Here is a 23,016-nt window from a genome sequence, read left to right as displayed (position 1 = left end):
TGAAGCGCGAACTACGACGGAGTGGCGTGAGAGGCGTGACGGCGGTCGTCCATAGTCACGACGACAGAGAGAAGACGGCGGAACGGTGCGGCGGCATGACAACGAAGAAATGATCTCAGAGGAACGGAGCCGACGAAAGGGTGGCGCGTTGGCGTCCGCGCTCGAGCGCATCGCGTGCCGCCCCGGGGCCGCCTCGGTGTGCACGATGTCTGCACTACCGGCGCCTTGTGCGAGGCAGGCAGCAGCCGCAAAATGGGGCAAAGTTCTTCGTCTTTCTCATTTTTCCAGCAGCATACATTGGCATGCGAAAGCAAGGACGTCGAGCTGAAAGCTTCAAACGGGCCGCTCTAAAGCCTGGGGTGCGCACGATGACTTGTCAGAGAGATTTATGCGCGCCGCCTTTCATATTGCTAGCACGAAACTAAAAGGAGTGATTAATGAAACATCAACAAGTGCAACCTCACCATTTCTGTCGCCGTTAACAAACAGATCGACGAACCCGACCTCACCTTGATGATGCGCTAATACCTTATTCCACGAGCAGGCACATTTAAGTTTCCCTTGTTTTTCCCGTGCCATACACGACTGCAAAGTTAGGTGTGTAATTAGGAGGGACCGGTAATAAGGCAGGGAATGCGGAACGAGCTATCAAGACGGATGTTGCTCGCAATGATGAACAGCGGACGTCATACGCGTGCGTGTGCAACGGACGGGTTTATGTAAGCGCGATTCTCAACTCATTCCAGCACACATTGGTCATTTGGGATAACCGAGTGGTTTGTTTCCAGATGAAAAGCCCTTAAATGCGCGAGTGCTCAAAAACAGATCGTTTCACTGAGGTTAAGCACCGGTATTGATTGAGTTTGAGTTTACTCTTATAAAAGCAGAAATTGCAAAATGCACGTATATAGCCGGGCGTCCCAGAGTAGTGGTACTGAAAACGGGACCCTCGATTCACGCGACAGAGCTGATTCCATCGGGAGTAGAATAGGCGATGCCCGTACCACAACACCCGCTTCTTAACCATGAAGTGTCGCTCCGTTTTCATTTTGTATACCTTATCTTATTTTCGATGTGCAAAAAGAGGTTCACGAGGGTTGCAATGTGGGCTTGTTGGTAATGCATCTTCAAAGGTGTGTACGGTAGCGCGATTAAATAAACGGGACAAAGGAAGACAGACACGCACAGCGCTGCGTGTGTCCCTGCGTGGCTTCTTTTGTCCCGTTTATTTAATCGCGCTACCGTACACCCACTCGGAAAAAGAGGGACGCAGGTTACATTATAGAGCCGGCTATCCCGAAATACTAAATTTGGCACTCAAGCTACAATAAGAAAGTAAAAGCAAGAAGAAAATATGAACGAGCACTATACGTGCGTCAACGCGCCACAAGCAAACAGAGAGCGTCTCTACGGAAACCAGCATCGAGAAGTCACCCTTAGACAGGAGTGAAAAAAAGTACGCACAGGCCCTTTCATACATACATAAACAAGAGCATCACGGCCGCGACATCAATACGTTAAATAGGAAGAATAGTGTAGAGCAAAAAAAAAAAAAAGAAGAAACAACCCGTAATGACAATTATAGGCCGTGCATAATATCCAGAAGGGCGCTCGCGGCACGCCTCTGCTTACGAGCTCTGCAGGACCACAGTCCAAGCACTTTGCCCACCGTCGGCGTACGTCAGTCAAGGATACTTAAATGGTGGCACCGATCGAAGAACTCACTGTTGGTCACACTGAGGACAATTCTGTAGTAATATGCTCCACTGGTTATCACATAAACTACAGTGAAGGGGCTCCTTTTTATGCGACACACGAAGTGAGGCGTGTAGGCCACGTCTAAGCCCAGACCATAGAGGAGTGCGCCAAACGTTGGGCAAGTTTTTCGGTTCCGCAAGAACCGCAGCAATGGGTCAACTGTATACAAGAGCGAAGACTCGCTGTTCGTCGAACCGCGCGCCCTTTGTAAGCTGAAGACAATAACACATCATCGCTGGAGCGTTTTCCTTAGCTGTGCAAGATTACCTTCGAAGCTGCAGTCGGCGTTTTTGGTGCCGCACACGCGAAATGAGCGTGCGAAGACCACACAAAGATTGGCCCCCGGCGACCTCACGTGACGAGTCGCTCCAGAGGAAACGAGGCCGGAACAAGCAGAGCGCCTTAACGCTTCGCGAGAATCCATCTTTCTCGGCCGTTCCTGGAGCGTGGTATCTCTTGTTGACTCGAGCTGGCTGCTCTCGCGGACAAAGCGAAGAACGCGTGCCGCGCGACCTCGGCGGTGGTCGTACTACGCGCGTTCCTCGCTTTTTACGGCTTCCCGAATAACTGCGTCCGCGATACGGCCCCGGCAGCAGCGCCGAGGAAAAAACAAATAAAAAAAAAAAGAGAGAACGGGGCTGCGCTGGGGGAACGTGCGCTTCGAATACGCGCGTCGTCGACACTCCTTTCGGCAATCGGCCGGAACGTGGCCCCAGGCATGCGGCCCGCAACTACAGTTCCGTTGCTTAGAAAGACGCCAAAGAGCAACAACGAATGAGGTTAAACGGTAATCACATTATTATCATTTGCGGAAACATTTATATATCGAGAGAGAAAAAGATGTAGGCAAGTAATTAATTATATCCTTTAAGGGTCACCACGCCCACCTGTCTGAAGCGGAGAGCAGAACGAGGGCCATCACGTCAGAAGTGATTTGGTCTTACTAATCTGTCATGAGCGGCGTTAACAATACAGTAAAAAGATTGAAAATGTCAGGGGTTCTATGCGCCAAAACCACCATTCTGATTATGAGGCACGCCGCACTGAAGACTCCAGATTCACGTTGACCACCTGGGTTTCTCTAACGTGCACCCGATGCACGAGCGTTTTTGCATTCCAGCCGCCGCCGCCGCCGGGTTCGAACGCGAGACCTCGAGCTAAGCAGCTGCATCGCTAAGCAGCTGCAGCTGGTCGGCTGCATCGTGACTGGCGACAGGGAAGAGGCAGGGCGTTCTTCATCTCATCGGCAGCCCTCGGCCAGCAGCATGCATTTTCGCCGTCATCCGAGGGGAGCTGACCTTGTTCACCGAACGCACGCTTGAGAGCAGCACGGTACCCCTACGCAGATCTTCGTCACGTGGCTTTTTTGACATTTCGCGGGCTTTTTTTGCAACCCGGAATAACGGACTACGTGAGACGTATCGTAAAGGAAGCCACTCGATCGGTGGTTTATGAAGGCGCTCTAAATCTGCGTATCAAACTTGAGGTCCTCAGCCAATAATTAAAAAGTTGGTTAATCAAACTTAATTAATTAGTGATCTATGGGGAAAATTAAAAATTGTCTGAGTTGCTATAGGCTATTGCGAATAGTATGCGTTCGGTTCAGTTTGCTTCTGACGCGATTTTCATTTTTTAATTCTTAGCTCAAGTTATGTGGGACACCCTATATAAGTGGTGCTCGAATGTACCTACATGTTAAGAAAGAAAGAAAGAAAGAAAGAAAGAAAGAAAGAAAGAAAGAAAGAAAGGTCTATTAGGCCGTTTCGCTTCTTTAAAAGGAGCACGGTCACTTTTACCGTGATAGATAGACAGACTTTCTAAGTTTCGCAACGCAGGAAAAAACGAAAGGCTCTACGCTTCCGTGAAGTTCCCGCAACAGCTGACCGTGACATCACAAATTTCGACCATGTCTACCCGGTTAAGTGCTTTTCAAACAAATGACTACATTACAGACTAAAGAAACCAAAGAATCAAGCTAGAAAGTTTCCGGAACTTTTCCTTTGCCAAAATGGCCCAAACACGAGAAAATTCTTTAGGCTCCGCGTCATACGTACTACCGTCATACTACATACTTCACGTACCATGTAGCACGAAAGAGATGCATTACGGTTTTACAGCGTTTATCCGAGACGATAAAAACGGTTTAAAGACACGAGTAACACAACTTCGTTACTGAAATGCCGTATATGTCTGCTAATGTCAGGCTTATTTACTTTCTTTAGACGATCTAGACCAGAGCTGTTCTAGATCGTCTGAAAAAACAACTCTTCAAAACCTATTCAGAAAGCTGGTCTTAAATAGAAGTGAGAAAGACACAGATAATCCCTTGGCCAGGGCTCCTCATATATGATTTCGAAACGCTTTTAAGACGTTACCAAAAATCTGGTCTAGAAGTAGTCTCGAAAAGTTTACGATAATCTGAACCTCGTTCTCGCGGGTTCCAGATGAGTCCAAGCGTCGGTGCCCAGTGCTACCGAGCTCCTGACGCAGTGCCTAGCACTGTTGCCTACAGACGCCGACGCATCCCCGGCCAAGTCACATGAAAAGGAATATGTCCACGAAAATGAATCCGCAATGCCGCCTTTGGTACGCAGCCACGATGTTTATAACCAAAATGGGAATGACACCCCGCTAAGTAATGGGCGTGTCATGACAGCCAGCCAGGTTTGGGCTTTTGTACCAAGAGCGTATGAAATGAGAATACCACAAAGCAATCCTTAATTGAATATATATATATATATATATATATATATATATATATATATATATGCAAGGCTTGAGCAAAATACACGGTGTTTTTTTTAACAGTTCTTGCTCGGCGTAAAATGGAGCGCGAATCACAAAACTCCACCGACGCCCACCGACGGAGACACTGCGCACAGCCAGTTGCGCCGCCGCGCCGAGATCTGCGCATGCGCTGTGATAACGGTTACGAATGCGCAAGCGCTTGACCAAGGTCGATTCAAATAGGTCGCGAAGCTTCGGGCGAAAAGCGGTTCAGTACAGATTGTCACTAACATCAGCATGGGGGGTTATGGGAGCAGCGATTGAAGCGCGACTATGTTTGGAGGGAACAAACATTGGGAAAGAAAAACGCGTTTTTTAATTCAAACGAGACACAGTTAGATTCATTCAACGAAAATAAAATTCCTAGTCATTCTTATATATTCGTGACGAGTTAAGAAAAATACAAGTTCAATTTTATTATTATTAATAAATGCATTTTTTTTAAGCGCCCATCGCTACAGGCGGCGTTGACGCCACTATCACTCGCAATGCAAGGCACGTATTGAAATGGGCAGAAAGGCGCACTCGTAAAGTTCACCTGCTGAAATACGCCCCCCTCGCAGTTTGTGCTTTCTTGCTTGTCGAAGTTTGTCTGCATTTGGTGACGCGGGTAGCTTCATCGCTTCTTAATCTGTTCAGTTAAAAGGAGTGGGTTACGACCGCCAGATAATTCTGTAGTTGTTTTCGTGAGACTGCGCTGGCCGACGGGCTTGGCATCCGACAATAGGGTCAGCACTCTACACCTAAAGCTTTCTTCGGCCTCCAAAGAAAGTATGTTCTGTGCAAGGATGCGATTTCGACAACCGTACGGCTGGCCTCTTCCTGCATCGCTTTCCACGCTGAAGGCTCGAAACACCCGTCAAGTCGAATGGCGGGGCACTTGAATATATAGCTCCAAAGGAAGGACAACAAAACAAATTTCGCGCCTTCGAAAACAAAATGACGTAACTTCTGCTTTTAACGGACATGGCGTCACATTATTATTTCTTCCGCCGGAAGTGTTCCCACCACATACAGATGGCGCTAAGCCCCATGAACTGCCCAAGGACCGCCATGTTTTGGACGTATGGGTTCCTATGGAAGCTTCGCTACCAGGTATATTTACCTTGGCTTGACCTTGAAAAAGATATGAAAGCGTGTGCTCGGCGGCGCTCAGTCAGTTAACGCCATGGGGCGGCCTAGGGAAGTTCTAGCTGCCGAAGAGGATGCGCATCGCGAAGTTAGACTTGCTGCGATGCGAGAGAAACAACGGGCTGATCCGACCTACTTGGCCAGAGAGGCCGAAGGCAAGAGACTACGCGAAGACCAGAACACGCTGGTCGAGTGAGAGCCAGGATCGCTGCGAAGCATCGACGATTAGCAGCAGCAAAGTTACAACCTGTAGCAGTAGCCGGAATAACCGACCGGCTTCGCTGTTTCAAACCTCGCGCGACCGAGTGCGAGCTTGCCCGTTTTTTAGCCGCACCAATTTTCTTAAAGCTTGCCTATGGCCGAAGCAATGCCAACCTCATTGAATAAGTTAGATGAAGCGTTAGAATTGTGCTATCTGCCATAGGCAATATTTAAAGAATTTGGTGCAGCAAAAAAAAAAAAAACGCCCTGAAAATGAGCAATGCAAAGTAAATCGAATTAGAAGCACATCAAGAATGACTAAAATTCCCAGAAACAAATGTTAATGAACTAGACATTGATCAATAATGAATGGAATATGCATAGACGAAATACCTAAGTACACATAAAATGACGAACAGCAAGTGCTAAAATTTCTTATTTTGCATAGTAAAAAGGACATGCTATCATATGAACAGATCAGAGTTATTTAGAAATTGATATCGCAGCAACTGCAAGAAGCAGAATGAAAATGCGAGATTCAATCGCGTGGTATCTGCATACAAGCTATGTTTCGAATAATGTAGAAGCTTTAAAAGAACACAAAAGGGAATAACGACACATACCATCAAAAATCAATCCTGTGATAAAAACCAAAAAATAGGAGCATGTCAAAATTGACAATATTGCCTGTACGGTACATCAAATATAGGAATGACGTGAAAATAAAAAAACTATAAAATTGAAAAAGAACTATCAAGCGAAAATAGTATAGAATATCCAAACAAGGAAATCTGTGTAACAAGCAGCACCACTGTAATTCAGAGTACGATGACACTGAGCAATACTACATAACTAAAATAATCTTACACGACTCTAGTACACGAGCAATGAATGAGCAAGCCTCATAATTAGAAACATGTATAAACCTGAACATGTACAAACCTGCCAAAGGACCAGGCAGGATTTCGTAAAGACTACTCAACAATAGGCCATATCCACACTATCAATCAGGTGATAGAGAAATGTGCAGAATATAACCAACCCTTATATATAGCTTTCATTGTTTACGAGAAAGCGTTTGATTCAGTCGAAACTTCAGCAGTCATGAAGGCATTACGGAATCAGGGTGTAGACGAACCGTATGTAAAAATACTGAAATATATCTATAGCGGTTCCACAGCCACCGTAGTCCTCCATAAAGAAAGCAACAAAATCCCGATAAAGAAGGGCGTCAGGCAGGGAGATACGATCTCTCCAATGCTATTCACCGCGTGTTTACAGGAGGCATTCAGAGACCTGGCTTGGGAAGAATTGGGGATAAGAGTTAATGGAGAATACCTTAGTAACTTGCGATTCGCTGATGATATTGCCTTGCTTAGTAACTCAGGGGACCAATTGCAATGCATGCTCACTGACCTGGAGAGGCAAAGTAGAAGGGTGGGTCTAAAAATTAATCTGCTGAAAACTGAAGTAATGTTTAACAGTCTCCGAAGAGAACAGCAGTTTACGATAGGTAACGAGGCACTGGAAGTGGTAAGGGAATACATCTACTTAGGATAGGTAGTGACCGCGGATCCGGATCATGAGAGTCAAATAATCAGAAGAATAAGAATGGGCTGGGGTGCGTTTGGCAGGCATTCTCAGATCATGAACAGCAGGTTGCTATTATCCCTCAAAAGAAAAGTGTATAACAACTGTGTCTTACCAGTACTCACGTACGGGGCAGAAACCTGGAGGCTTACGAAAAGGGTTTTACTTAAATTGAGGACGACGCAACGAGCTATAGAAATAAGAATGATGGGTGTAACTTTAAGGGATAAGAAAAGAGCAGATTGTGTGAGGGAACAAACGCGAGTTAATGGCATCTTAGTTGAAATCAAGAAAGATAAATGGGGGCATGGGCAGGACATATAATGAGGAGGGAAGATAACCGATGGTCTTTAAGGGTTACGGGCTGGATTCCAAGAGAAGGGAAGCGTAGCAGGGGGCGGCACAAAGTTAGGTGAGCGGATGAGATTAAGAAGTTTGCAGGGACAACATGGCCACAATTAGCGCATGATCGGGATAGTTGGAGAAGTATGGGTAAGGCCTTTGCCCTGCAGTTGGCGTAGCCAGGATGATGATGATGATGATGATAAACCTGAAAATGAACGGGAATGCACAGGAAGCTTCATTTGAGTAATCAAGGAAGCAAAGGTCATAATAAATATGAATCAGTTTACCTATAAAGCGTTGCACAAGAGGCACATATGTGCCACTCTTGCAAAAGCAACCTAAGGTCGCAATGCATCATTTGCCAATCAGTGAGTACAATAGTACACTTTACACGCATATCCGGTCTCCTAAAGCAACAGGGGAGACTGGCTCGCCATCCCGGCCCTGCGACAGCGGACGTCCAGCGAAGCTGTTTAAAACCACCACTGCAACTGCTGAGGGAGCACGCAATGCTTTACTGCTTTAGAGTAATGGTAGCAATGATCATTTTGACAGCACGCCGCCGCCAATAGCGGTGCTGCAACATCATTGAAATCAGGTGCTAGGCTGGTTATTCCATATACGAAGGGACGTTACTTCCCACGTCGCAAGCTGACACCGCCGCGGCAGCTTGCGTAGCAGTAGTCGCTACCGGGAAAGTATGCGGGGAGCGCTACGTGCTTCGCATCGTTACCAATCGCCCACCATGGTTGCTTAGCGGCTATAGTGTCGGGCTGCTAAGTACGAGGTAGCGGGATTGAATCCTGGCCATGGCTGCCGCATTTCGATGGGGCCGAAAAGACTAGTGTGCTTAGATTTAGGTCCATGTTAAAGCATCCCAGGTGGTCCACATTTCCGGAGTCCCCCACTACAGCGTGCCTCATAATCAAATCGTGCTTTTGGCCCGTAAAACCCCATAATCTAATTTAATTGTTACCAGGCGCACCTTATAATCTGTTATGTGGCTCGGATGCTTGTTTTGAGCTTGTTCTTCATTAAAAGGGACGCTGTTCTGAATGTTGTATCCGTGATTCCAAAGAATGTATGCACTGTGCGCTTCACTTTGTTAAGTGCTTGAAGCCTCTGCCTAAAGGGGGTACGAGTTTCTGTCCCTGCACTGCCGCCGCGATCGGCCCACATTTTTGCTAACGGACACGGACGCCAGAAATGCCGACCAACTATATAGGGCTCACAGCTTCGCTGTAAGCGGCACTCTGAATGACAAAAAGCTTTCACATAATTAGTACCGAGCAAATGCTTTACCAGTTCACCCCACTTTCACATCCAAAAATACCTGGCACACTGTCCAGGCAGAGTTGCTTTGATGGACAAATTGGCCGCACACCTCTGTATTCCACAGCTCCGCTGGTAATGGCACTGCCGTACGTGCTGGTACTTAAAATGTTTTCAGTGTAGGCACGCTTTCTGCCGTGCACAGGTATGCCCGATATTTTCACTGGTGCTCCATTTCGTCGTAGTGGACAGGTATTTGAGATGTATGACACGCTACTTGAAATCTTTTGAATGCAGATGCAGTGGCTTCACCAGAACGACTTGCCCACGTACCACCGCTGCCACATTTGTGCGCTCACTGTTCACTGAAATTTAAGTGTTTCCTTGCGGTGTGCTTGCCAGATAAGTGGGCAGGCCTACACATTCTTTCAAATTTTTCCAGCTTGTAATCAAACATATAACAGCACACTTAAGTTACGAGGTGAAATATATATATACTACATTTTATGACTTATGAAAGCGGCACGTACACAAAATGTGCAACTACAACAATGCATCCAGATCATAAAAATAAACATAAGCAAAGCTAACTGTAAAAATGTATTGCGGAAATTATTTTGATCAGGCTGTTCAATGAAATGGCCACATTAAGTATACTAAGCATTTCAGTTGAAATTAGCAACAGCTTATGTAACGACAATGTAAATAGCGTTCACTCGCCCTTCTTGTGCTAGCAATCTGATTACTTGCATTTCTTAAAAAACTTGGAGGACGTCCTTCAAAGCAGGTGAGGCAAGACGCCCCAATTTATGTCCACATATTCTCCCGCCCTTTCAGTAGGGGCCACTCTGTGGATGCCAGTTGACTGAATGAGAACGATCAGTTGGCACATGGCAATAGAGCAACAATTAAAGTCACTATGCGCTCAAAGTAGTATCACGTTTTATGTCACCTGTCAACTGCTTACTACGGTTCAAGAAACCACACCAAGTTACCAAGCATTAGTCCGACATTGCTGCACTTGTAGGCACACCGTCAAATAACATGTTCATGACCTTCAAGCAGGGACCAATAGATGCAATTAATCATGCACAAATCGATTACGCAATGACATAACTAAAATTGCTGTGGAAATAAACCATATTACATGGACTCTAAGCAGCAAATGCTATGTACTTTTACCCATCAACTTACTTAGTGCACAGCTACCTTGATTCTACACAAGTAGGAAGATAGCTATAAAGAAAGGGGTCAGACAAGGGGACACAATCTCTCCAAAGCTATTCGCTGCATGGTTGGAAAATGTTTTCAAGCTATTAAACTGTGAAGGCTCAGGAGTAAGGATCGACGGCGAATATCTCAGCAACCTTCGGTTTCAGATGTCATTGTCCTGTTCAACAACACCGGAGACGAGTTACAACAAATGCTTGAGGACCTTAACAGAAAGAGTGTAAGAGTGGTGTTGAAGATTAATACGCACAAGACAAAAATAATCATGAATATCTGGGCAAGCGAACAAGAGTTTAGGATCGCCAGTCAACCTCTAGAGTCTGTGAAGGAGTACGTCTACCTAGGTCAATTACTCACAAGGGACCCTGATCATGAGAAGGAATTGAACAGAAGAATAAAAATGGGTTGGGGCACATACGGCTGACATTGTCAGCTCCTGACTTGAAGCTTGCCATTATCATTGAAAAGGATAGTATAATCAGCGCATTTTACGAGTGCTGACATATGGGGCAGAGACTTGGAGACTGACAAAAAAGCTTGAGAACAAGTTAAGGACCGCGCAAAGAGCGATGGACGGAAGATTGCTAGGCATAACGTTAAGAGACAGAAAGAGAGCGGTTTGGATCAGAGAAAAAACGGGTATAGACGATATTCTAATTGACATCAAGAGAAAAAAAAATAGAGCTGGGTAGGTGATGTAATGCATAGGTTAGATAACCGGTGGACCAGGCACGTACGCAGGATTTTTTTTCGGGGGGGGGGGGGGCAACCCAAGGTAAAATTTTTGTGCAAATGAGGGGGGGGGGGGGTACTTTTACCAGTACAAATGTGAATAATGCCCACCAGTCGCCATAAAGACGCGTAAACCTGCAAAAGAAAATTGAAATAACGTGTATCTCACAGGTACGCCTTTGAGATACACGTCTTTTTTACTCAGCAAACAAAAAACCACATCAAATGGACTCGCGCATGAGAGATGCGCAGGAAAAACCTTACCAAGAACAAGGTAACAGGCGAAAACGCAAAATAAGGATATATAGTAGCGTTTTTTTAATTAGCTCTGGAACAATTGTAGAGAAATGTATATTTGCGGAACAATCACAGTTCTTTTGGATCCCTCGTTTACTGCTCTACCAAGTGCAAAAACCGACACGTGTTGATATTTGGGAGGTTGCGTAAAGATGCGTGGTTCCCAGTGCCGTGCAACCACGTACAGCGCCGGACGCTGCACTTCCAGGCGTACTGCGCTCACCGCGGAAGGTTAGAAAAACACCCGCATTCGCAGAGCAGGGAAGTGGCTACGTCAAGCGGCTCGATTGATTACTGGAGAAGCGTCATTCAAAACACGCGGAATTATCCACTTCCGGTGGCGTTTTCTCTACTTCCATTCTAAATAAAAAGATATTGATCCACAAATATTTTCGCAAACAATTTTCGCTTTTCCTCCCTGTTTGGCTGTTGCCGCGGCTTTCTCCCTTAGTTTATCGCTTAATTCCTCATCCCCTTGCGACTCTTGTTCCCAGTTGCCAATTTTTCACGAAAAGTGCTGTACAATTAGGGAAAACCAGACGAGGTAACGGGCGACAGTCATATTGCTTATGGGTTTAACGAGTATTGGAGGGTCTGATGATGGACGCTGTTTGGAAATATTTTATTTAATATTTTATTTTTATATGCCGCTTAATTTCGGGGGGCTCGGGCCCCCCCCGGGCCCCCCCGCGCCCCCCCCCCTTTGGGTACGTGCCTGCGGTGGACCATTAGGGTCACATAATGGGAAACGCAGTCGAGGGCGGCAGGAGACTAGATGAGGCGATGAAATTAGGAAATTCGTGGGCGCTAGTTGGAATCGGTTGGCGCAGGACAGGGGCAATTGTAGATCGCAGGGGGAGGCCTTCGTCCTGCAGTAAAATAGACTGATAAAATACCTAAAGTAGGCTGTTTTTGCTGCTCCTGATTATTATTATTATTATTATTATTATTATTATTATTATTATTATTATTATTATTATTATTATTATTATGATGACATCCTTATATGGGAGGCTCCTCTGTCTTACGTGCGTTTGGGACATTTGTTGCACAAGGCCCAAGAGCCGCGGATGCCCTGTTGCGCGAAGTGCACGAACCGCGCACAAATCGAAAAAAAAAAAAAAAACCCCGAGAGAGCACTCCTCGTCAAACTACGCGCGTACACATGACACGCGCTCGACCTCGGTAGGCGGTAAGTGCCGCGAAGGCCGTGCAGCGTGGAGACCGGCACCAGCCACAAACTGCAAAGAATGGTGACTACTGTTAGGAATGGCCGTACGGGGTGACAACGTGCCAGCTATTTCAGCCCGCTGCACGTGTTCCAATCCAACCGGACGGGGCGCACTTCAGAGAACTGCGGATAACCGGCAGCCACGTGGCGCGGGGTCAGCTCAGGGGAGTTCTCGAGGGGAGGTAATTGGCAGAACCTCCCCATGAGCTTTTCGAGACACCAGACAATGTGGTACCCGGCCGCGCCACCCGGGATGGTGCACAGTTCTTCAAGGCCCCTCTGAAGTCGGCTCCGGACCTTTGCACCAGTGTGTGTGTGCGGCACGTGTATGTGAGCCCTCCTCCACCTCCAAAAGGGCGGGTCATCTTCGGTGACGTCGAACGGTGACGTCGAACGGTGACTGGACGAACGTTTCCGTTCGCTTGGAATCAAGGGGGGACCAAGTGCTCATAAGCAGCGGTTGTCGGCTGCGAGAGTGTGCTCGTCGTAGTGAGCTGAGTGCTCGTTGTCATGCTAGAAATGTACTCGTGAGCTGCGTGCTCGTAAGCTGTTTGCTGTCTTGCGGGCTCCATATGGGAGTCACGCTAGACTGTCGATGTATGTCGTGTCTAAGATGTAAATAATGTAAATAAATCCTGCTCTCCTAACTCCCGACGAAGAGTCAAGCTCCTTCCTACAGCTACGACTGCCAAATCTTACATCTGAATGGCAGCGGTGAGATCGGCCTACAGCTCGTAGATCGTCCGACAACTCTAAAATATGGTGGCAGCGGAGAGATCGTCCGACGAATCTAATACCACCTGGAGTAACAGGATATTTTACGCCAAGGGGATTGACAACTCACGAATGCAGTATCCCACTAGTGAGTTACGCAGAGTACATACTGCATCCATTCACGAACTAGAAAAACTAGAACAAGAACAAAGCTGCGCAATATATTGCTACCTTTCGGAGATGCCAAAGAAAATCGAATTCGGCCGTTCCATATTAGACACAAAGTTCCTCTAAAGACCATAAAGTACCAATCACGTGGGATAAAAGGGGTCAAAACACAATCGAAGCTGAATCGCAAGCGATAACAGCACGGTGTGGTTCACGCAATATTCCACAAGTGCGCTGTAGGCCAGGGCACGGAAATACGAAGGGCACTTCACCTCACGTCTTGCGCTAACGTACTCGTGAAGAACATCAACAAAGAGCCGGTTTGTCAGTTCTCTTGTCTGCGACATTCTTGCTAAACGGAAGACTGAAATGCCACAGTGACTGCGGTCTAGAGGATATTGGCAATGTGCGCAGACACAGCATTCCCACCTTCCTTCGCATCCTGCAAAGCTTGCTAGTTTCACGTATGACGGCCGATACCGATGCCAGGCACCCAAAAGCAACATTTCGTCTCTAACTTTCATCTTAATACTACTCTTACCGCTTTAATTACAACGTCACTGAAAAGGCGCCGGACATTGCCATAGCGACATGACTGTGAGCTTGAAGAGCAAATTAGTGCCCTTCACTCGGTGCTCTTGAATGAAAAAGACGTTCTCCGATTTAAAATCGTGCAAACAAATGGATGTACACGCGGTGCCAAGAACGACAACAAAACACTGCAATACTTGCATGACAAAGGACAGCCCAACCAAAAACAGTCAGAAAAAGCACGACTGCCCAAACGAGCGCAATTACGGAATTATGCACAGCCCGGTTTCACACGGCAGCCTTGGCCACACGCTTGGTCATGTGACCGATGTGACGACGGTATCGTACCGCCACCTTGCGTAAGGTCGGATCTTGTTGATGGCAAAGCTTTAGTTCATTGGTTGTAGAATCGCTGCGGTGCGAGGGCTTGGTGTTCACGTCGTGCGTGTCGGGGGCGTTGCGCGTTTCTGCTGTTCATCGACGGTGAATCATGTCGCGCAGAGCCAGACGCCGCCTCTCTTCCGCTGTTTTTTTTTTTTTTCTTTCGCGCGCTGACTCGCTTGCTCGGTATGCCACTCCGTCTTAAGCAACAGCGGTGAGCTGGGAGTTACCACTGTGCATTTCGCAGGCCTTTCATTGCCCCATTTCATTCGGAACGCCGTCAGTGCAGCATCATTGTTGTTACAGCATGTTAAGAGACGATCGGCGTGTCTGAGCAGGCGCGATCGCACCAAGCTATGCGCCCAAGCGTGGCGAGCCCATACCGTTGAGCTCCAGGAATATTAAAGGGAATAGATTTCTCTCTCCGGCTGTTTTTATGGTTGATCAGAGGTCGGTGGTCGGTCGTCGTACTGTTGATCTGCAATCATATCATAAGGCAACAAACATACACCAAGGACAACGCAGAGACTCGTACTTACTAAATGAAATAAAAAAAATTATAAATTAATGGAATTGAAAATGGTTAAAAAGAAACTACTTGCCGCAGGTGGGGCATGATTTCACGTCTTCGCATTACGCGTGCGATGCTCTACCAATTGAGCTACTAGTAACAACTGGTAGAGCTTCGCACGCTAATGCCAAGGCGTGGGATCATTTACCACTTGCGGCAAGTTGTTTTTTCATCCACTTTCAATTCCATTAATTTATAATTTCTTTATTTCAATTAGTAAGTACAAGTAATTTCCTCTGTGTTGTCCATGATTAATAGAAATCGGGCTCCTGGGTTAACCCCCTTTCCACTTGTTGATCTGCAAGGAAGACGTTCGTTCGCTCTTTTGCTCTCTCGCCAAGTATATTTCGCTCTCTCTCTCGTTCTTTGGTTCACTCATTCGTTCGGGCTATTTGCTGGTACTGACATTCACCGACGGTTTCTGCACATTGTTTTTGTACACATCGTGCTCACAGCACAATTCACCGCAACACTTTCTGCAGAGCAGTGTTCCTAGTAACGGCTGTACCAATGTATTCCTTCGGCGCCATCCAAAGTTATGTCCACTTTTTAACTCGATACCTTTATTTATGCGTAATACAGAAAAAGCTTAATAAGTACAGTGCATAAGAATGCTTGCAAAATGGAACGGGAGAAAAGTTAACACGCCATCTGTAAAATACATCTCAGTGCGTAAGAAACTGTGAAAACAAAACGCGTAAAAAGTAAACACAAATCAATTAGGTCAAGCACTTCGCTCAGTGAGTAGCACCTCCTTGAATTTTGCTGCGTATCCTTCAGTAGCTACGTGCGATGCCCAGTGGTTAGATTCGATGATAGGGCGTGGTAACAATGAATCTGCAAAACGATGAGAATGACACATCGGTCGTGTCACATTTGCACTGGTCGTCAAGACAAAAAGAAATAATTACTGCAGGGGACTGAAAGAAATCGTCAGAAAACATTGAATGATGATAAAGTTCATGAAAAAGCGAGAGATATTGAAGTAGACGTTGCGCTGTCGCAATCGGTACTTACACCGGCACGGTCTACTGACTGGCAACGCTCCTCCGAAGTCGATGTGGAGCCGGTGTCCGCGTCGCCAAATAGGGCCTTCAATGTTATTGCACTCGGTAACCATTTCTTCGTGGCCTGTTGCGGTGTCAACTTAATTTGCAGTCCTTCGGCTCTCCTGAGGTGAGGTCAACGCCACAAAAGGCTTCTTTTTCCTGGCCGAGCCCTTGCTAATGCAGGCCGAATACAGCAGCAATTGGCACGACGAGTGCCGCTCGATAAATGGAGCATTTTGCCACCAAAAACGGCGCCCTCGAAAGCCGAGTGTGCTAATTGAATAGCTACGACCAGTCGTGCGAAAACGTTTTCGAAACGTATCCCCCCCCCCCCCCCCCCGTTCTTAAGCTATCCTGGTTGCGATGTTTTCTAACGTGTCTACTTTGGTCAAACATATCTTTGAGACGTTCAATCCATTAATACGACGTTTAGAAGACTTTGTGTGCTACCTGGGGTAGCGCAGCTCAAGTTTCGGAGCCAAATATAGTAATCATAAAGGGCGGAGGGGTGACTTCACTCGTCACTCTTTTTTCACTCTTCACAAGTCTTCACTCCTTTTTTTTTTTTTTCTTATGAGAGTTCTTTCACCGGCCGACGAATAAAACAGAGATTTCGAAGCATAGTTCACTGGGCAATCTAAGATGACGTTGATATTCTTTTCTGACTCGGATAACGATGTGGCAGCGGAGAAGAGCGCCCAAGCGCCGCTGTTTTTCGCTCGAACGTGAGGCCCACATCGCGGAACCCGCAGCAGCGCTCAATCATGGCCGCCATTTGTGGGAACCAGAGCGGCCGTCGACAGCGCGGCCCCCAGTCACACAACCGGGGCTCGTAAACAGAGCCATCAATGGTCGGCGCACTCGTACGCTGCTCCTCCTCCGCTTCCCTGGCGCGCAACTTTCCTCCGGCCGACGGGAAATGACCAAGTTTTCTCCGGCGGAAACTGCGCGCGTCACGTTCGCCGACTCACGCTTCCCGCTTCTTGCGCGCGCGTTCAAACGCGGCCCTTTGTGTGTCTTCCTGTCAAACAGCGCCCCTTCTTCTGCCGCCCGGCGGCTTTCTTTTCGTTTGATCGCACCTTCCGGGCGGACAGGAATGCGCGACCCGTCTGGCGGAAACCGCGCATAGGTGACGACGCCTCAAGGCCTGCGTGCTCGCATTGTTTTCCGCAGCGCCGGGACACGACGACGCACGTGCCACATTCGTCAGAGCCAGTGGTCTGTGACAACCTTACCCGGTCGCCCCCCTGCGTGCCGACGTGCATATGAGACGACGACGAGCCCGGTTGTTTTTTCAGCCCCATCCTCGCGGCGAAGGTTTCACGCTTGACGAGCCGAGCTCGCTTCTGTGACTGCGTAAGTCGCGGCACTGCATCGGCGTCGACAGGTGCTGCACGGTTGACACGGCTCCTCTCGACGCTGCGGCGCCGCCCTTCCGTTTCGGAAGTGCGAGAAAAACCGCGCGTCACGTAAACGTCGGCGCAAGCTGGCGCCACGTCGCCGCCGGTCGCTCAGTTTGAAGTAAGCACGAGGCGCAGCAGGGACTGCACATTTCTCGCGTTGCTTCTTCGGTGAGGCGTGCGGAAGGTCGGCGATATATCTGCGACCAGGCGAGGCAAGCGGTGAAAACGGAACGTCGCGGCCGCTTCCAACATGCCCGCCATTATTGCGTGCCGCAGTATGGCGCGTCAGCTGCCGGCAACAACGAGCGTTGTCGGCGAGTGTTGGTGCAAGAAATTGACGGTTTGGCAGCGCGGTCGTACCCCTTGAGATCCACGTTTGTAAAAAAAAACTAAACTAAGAGCTGCGGAATGAGCAAGTGAGGTCAGAAATGATTCGCAATCTATTTCGTCTTCACTGTTCTGGTGGATCGTGTTCAGCTACGACAGCAGCTACAGGCCCGCGTGGTTGCGTGAAAACTGACACATATGTGGCAGAAAGGTTGAGGCTAGCGAAGAAGTTTGAGAAGCTAAGGACCGCGCACTGTTACGAATTCGCGAAAATCTTCGAGTTGGCTGCTCGACAATACTAGTTTGCAACTTACCACGGACGCCCACCTCCGTTTCTTAGGGAGGAAGCACGAGCGCGAAGGCTTTCCGAGAATCGTTCCTAAAGTTTGATGTCGTCATAGTTCACGCACAAACGACAGTGGCCACCGAGAAGGAATCCCTTGTTACCATTCCATAGCATTTACCATAGCCGAATTTCGCCATGCAGGGAAGTGTCCGAGGACGATTGCAGGGGATGATTCGGCGGATGAGGATGATGAGGGGTTCGGCTAGGGATAAATGCGATAAAAGGAAATAACACTTAATTCTTGGAGTCTGCGTTCGAGAGTATTTAGGTTGAAACAAAGCCGCCTAGAGCATGCGCAACAAAATTATTGCAGATGCTCCATTGGTGAACAATATGATGTAGCAGATAGTGTGCGGATCAAGACGAACACACCGTGTAGGGCTTAGTCCGTGCACCAGATAACAGATCACTGAATCAATGCCATGTAAGGGACGCAGTAATAGGGCCGATAACCACGTGCGTGATCCAATTACGAAATTTATACAGTCGTGTCGGCTGACGCAAGAAAGAAACACCCGTCGTTAAGTGCTCATAGATGACAAAGATAAGATAACGATGATACGTAAAAATAATATTTAGCATTTCTCACTATCATCGTCTGTTTCTCACATCTAAAAGCGTACAAAGCAAACACTCAACGAGCGCAATGACTGGACGAGATTCTCCTTTCCGTAGTTTTAGCATTTGCATGGGGGTGGACATAGAAGCAAATTTGCATTTTTTGTAGCCAAGCTTGTTTTGTCGTAAGTTAAGGCGAGAGGGCCGTTCTGAGTTCCGAGAAAAGTGACCGCCAGGTTTACTGCGTGTCCAATTGATTGATTTATTCGCATACCACGAGTGCCCGAAGCGAAGGAGCCCAGAGAGAAAGGTGAAAGAAAGGCTGCAAGCTTGAAGAAAGACTGCATTTTTAACTCGGCCGCTAAGGGCTCAGAGGTCGGTTGCAGAGTGAGCGCAACGTCTATAGCGACTAGCTAGAGGCAGGCTTTACTTTTTAATTTTTTTCAAAGTAATCTCTGTCGCAAACCTGCCGCCCTTGTCGTTCAGTATGAGTTGGCCCATGGCTTCCTTGCTTTCTTTATGGTCCTTCTTTCCCATTTCGGTAAAGTAATCGCAAAGTTTGACGTCCTATATAGCGGCTTTCTATGGCACGCCATAGTGAAATGCAGGAGCCACGCGTACAAGCTTTCAACGGCCCATTTTAGTAAAACCTGGCAAAACGCAGTATCAAACATGGCGACACAGCTTTCTGTAAAAGCGTGTCGTTTCCATCATGAAGAATGCTTCAATTCTCGTCGATTATGTTTGCCAGACGTGACGTAATATATTTATCTCCAAATTAGTGAAATATATATTTCCAATATATGACTGACCGGCTCCAGCGTCCCCCCCCCCCCTTCGAAAGAAAAGAAATAAAACAAATTTGCTCAAGGCATTTGGACGGCAATTATTCAGGAAGTCGGACTCCAAAGGGCTTGTTACCAGCCTGGATGCTTCTTCCTAATTTTTTTTTTTTTTTTGTCGGATATTTAATCGAAATGGGCGGCAGAGTAGATGACTATTGTGACACTAGAAATGTGCCAGAACTATTCTTAACTTCCCATGATGACTCGCGAAATGACATTTAAATGAGATTGGAGGGATTGTTTTCACGCACGTAAAGATGTTGCCAGAAGGAGCACCGACGTCAAAGAACAGCGCGATGTAATCTCCCGCCCCCCACCCCATTTCTTCTTTCTTTTTTTTTTGGGGGGGGGGGGTGGAGGGTTTTTAGAAGAGGGGTAAGACACTCTCCTCGCATAGTTCCTCATTTCAGTGAACATGCGCGACCAGAGGTTCTTCGGGTGAACTTTCCTAATGGCTTTCCGCTAACCCGAGAGGCAATCATTTCCACCGACGAAGCAGATGGCTGCACTAGGCGCAGAGCACTTCGCGAAAAAACCGGGCCTCCCCCGCGCTGTGCGGACGTAAGACTCCCGTTGCGCAGCTAAAAGCTCGCTCTGGCGGGGCTAAATCCTTTCGCGTGCCGCGCTTTGTCGCGACCTGGAATAAGCTGGTAATTGCGCTCGGAAGGCGGGCGGGCGCCGAACAGGACGCCCGAATCCGCATCGATCTCCGAAATGCGACACACCTGCTGAGCACGTTTCTCAGAACGCCAGCAGAATGGGAGGCCGGTTGGACGCACATCTATGGGATTGTCTTGTCTGAAAACTGTACGGAAAAGGTTCGCACGGGCCCAATGCAGTGCTTGTCATGACGAGTTTCAGTAAGCTGTAGACCACTCGAAAGGTGTCGGCAGTCATGGTTCTCAGCGTGTGTCGAGAACCGTGGCTTTTTTTTCTTTCTCTTTTTTACCATGACATACACGTCTAACCACTAATATGAGGCAGCAGGAGTGAAAAAAAAAAGGTTCTGCCAAGGGCGACGATAGCGAACTTCCCTCCTTCTTTGCTGTCCTCTGCAGCGGGAACAGGGTCGAACAGACATCCTCTATTTGTAATCGTCTAGCAAAAGATGGCGACGCACCTCGTGCTAGTTTTCTGCTAAGAAGATTGCCTCGAGCACCAGTACAGCTTCGAGTAATGTTTTAGCCTAAATCAGGGTCTTTACACGAAAAACCGAAACACACGTGTGCGCAGCTGCGTGTCCGGCGCTGCTGCCACTGCGCCAGCTGGCTTTGCGTATACGACTGACCTCCCTTACACCTGAGCGAGTGGAACACAACCGCGAAAAGGTGGAGCCCGTGCTAGTTGCAAATGCTATAGGCGCAATGTGTCGTATTCTTGCAGCCTGCATACCGGGGCTCAATACTTTTGAAGACGCCAGAGGGCTAAAATCCCGAATTTCACATTTCCGTCAGTTTGTGTACACCAATGCGTTTCCACTCATCGTCATTTGTGAGCCCAACTTGTCGAAACCAATAAGACTGTCAGGATACGAATTTATCATGTCATCAACAAATGGTGCATGCAGCAATATCGTCGTTTTTGTCCGTCGTGAACTCACCTATGTTTTGCAACCAATTGCGCCCCACGACGACAATCAATATATTTGCATCACAGTTAAAAAGAACAAACTCTTGTTTACTCTCATAGGCGTGTATATGTCGCCTTCGAGCAGTTTCGATACCAAGAGATTTGCGGATATCTTGAGTGTTTGTCCCGCCCCATGGGTCGTCATAGGAGATTTCAATGCACCCCATCCAGCACGGGGAAGTACAAGGACAAATGCAAGAGCACCACGATTAGCAAGCATCGCTCACAACTATGGCCTTACTCTCCTGAACGATGGTAGCCCCACCTTTCTTCGAGGCGTGACATACGGCAGCTGCCTCGACCTTGCTTCCGTCTCCAACTCTCTCGCCAGATGTGTGAAGTGGTTTCCAGTCATTGAGACACATGGGAGTGACCACATTCCCACCTATCTGAACATCAAAGGCTTGTCGTCTAGATCAGGCCCACGGAATACCATTCGGACGATTCAATGGGCCAACTTCAAATCTGAGATGGAAGATGCCTGCCGCGAGGGCCTACCCTCTGGGTTAGAGCAAACGATTAAAATTACGATGCAAAACGCCACTCGCATGATGACAATCTCTTCCACGAGAAATGACTTCGACATAGAATTAGAGCGACTTCGAGCGCTTCGTCGCCGGGCGGAACGTCGATATCGGCGTACAAAATCAACCCATGACCTTAGGGCACCCGGGAGGATGCAGAAGAAGATTCAGCGTCGTATGGATAGATTAGCGTCGGAACGTTGGGCAACGTTTTGCCAGACACTCGACCCCCGCAAGCCACTGTCTCACATTTGGAAAACGGTGCAAGGTCTCCGTTGCCTTCCGGAACGGCGTTTTCCATTCAAGGCGCTAGCGCTTTTCCAAGGGCGGCAAGACATCGATGCCGCAGAAGACTTTTGTGCGCGGATCGCAGACCAAGCTACTCGTCCAGATCCTCCAGCCCGAGCTGACGTCCCCCATTCCTGCGATTGCCGCATGGACCTTCCTTTTACAATGGAGGAGCTCGAAGCGGCACTAGCTCTCTGCAGGCGCTCATCATCTCCGGGTCCAGATGGTCTATCATACCGGGCCTTGTGCTATATCGGAGAATCCGTACGGATAGAATTGTTGAGCCTTTACAATTCCTCATGGCAGGAGGGAAATGTTCCTGACGAATGGAAAGTAAGCCGCCTGGTGCCACTCTTAAAGCAGGGCAAATCCACATTAGAACTCACCTCCTACCGCCCAATAGCGCTGGCCAGCTGTGTAGGAAAGATAATGGAACGGATGATCCTTGGCCACCTGAAATGGTACCTTGAATACTACAAGGTTTATCCGATTTCCATAGCTGGTTTCCGACGTGACCGCTCTTCCATCGACAATGTAGTTGATCTCGTTTCATATGGCCAGCACGAAAGGTCCTGTAAGCGTGCTTTATTCTTAGATGTGGAAGGGGCATACAATAACGTATTACATGAGGCCATTCTCAACGCTCTTGCGACGGTTGGCCTAGGTGGTCGAGTTCTTTTGTGGATTGCAAGTTGCCTATCTGCAAGATCATTCTATGTGTTAGCAGACGATGGCCCAACTACGCGACTCTATACCAGCAGGGGCGTTCCTCAAGGCGGTGCTCTCAGCCCGACGCTATTCAGCCTCGCTCTTGTTGGACTTGGTGAATACTTGCCAACTACCATCAAAATTTCTATATACGCTGATGACATCTGCGTCTGGACTTCGGCAGTCACACGTCCTCAGATACGTGCGCGACTTCAAAGAGCGGCCACCTTGACAGCGAACTACTTGTGTAAACAGGGTCTCAGCATATCACCAGAAAAATGCGCGCTAGTAGCATTTACTCGCAAACCGATGACGCCTTATGTCATCTCTATCAATGGGTGGACCATTTCCTATGTCCGAACCCACAGATTCCTTGGCGTAATTATTGACCGAGACTTCT

The sequence above is a fragment of the Dermacentor variabilis genome, chromosome 5, assembly GCF_050947875.1.
Source record: "Dermacentor variabilis isolate Ectoservices chromosome 5, ASM5094787v1, whole genome shotgun sequence".
Classification (NCBI taxonomy): Eukaryota; Metazoa; Arthropoda; class Arachnida; order Ixodida; family Ixodidae; genus Dermacentor; species Dermacentor variabilis.
Note: the sequence above shows the minus strand (reverse complement) of the source record.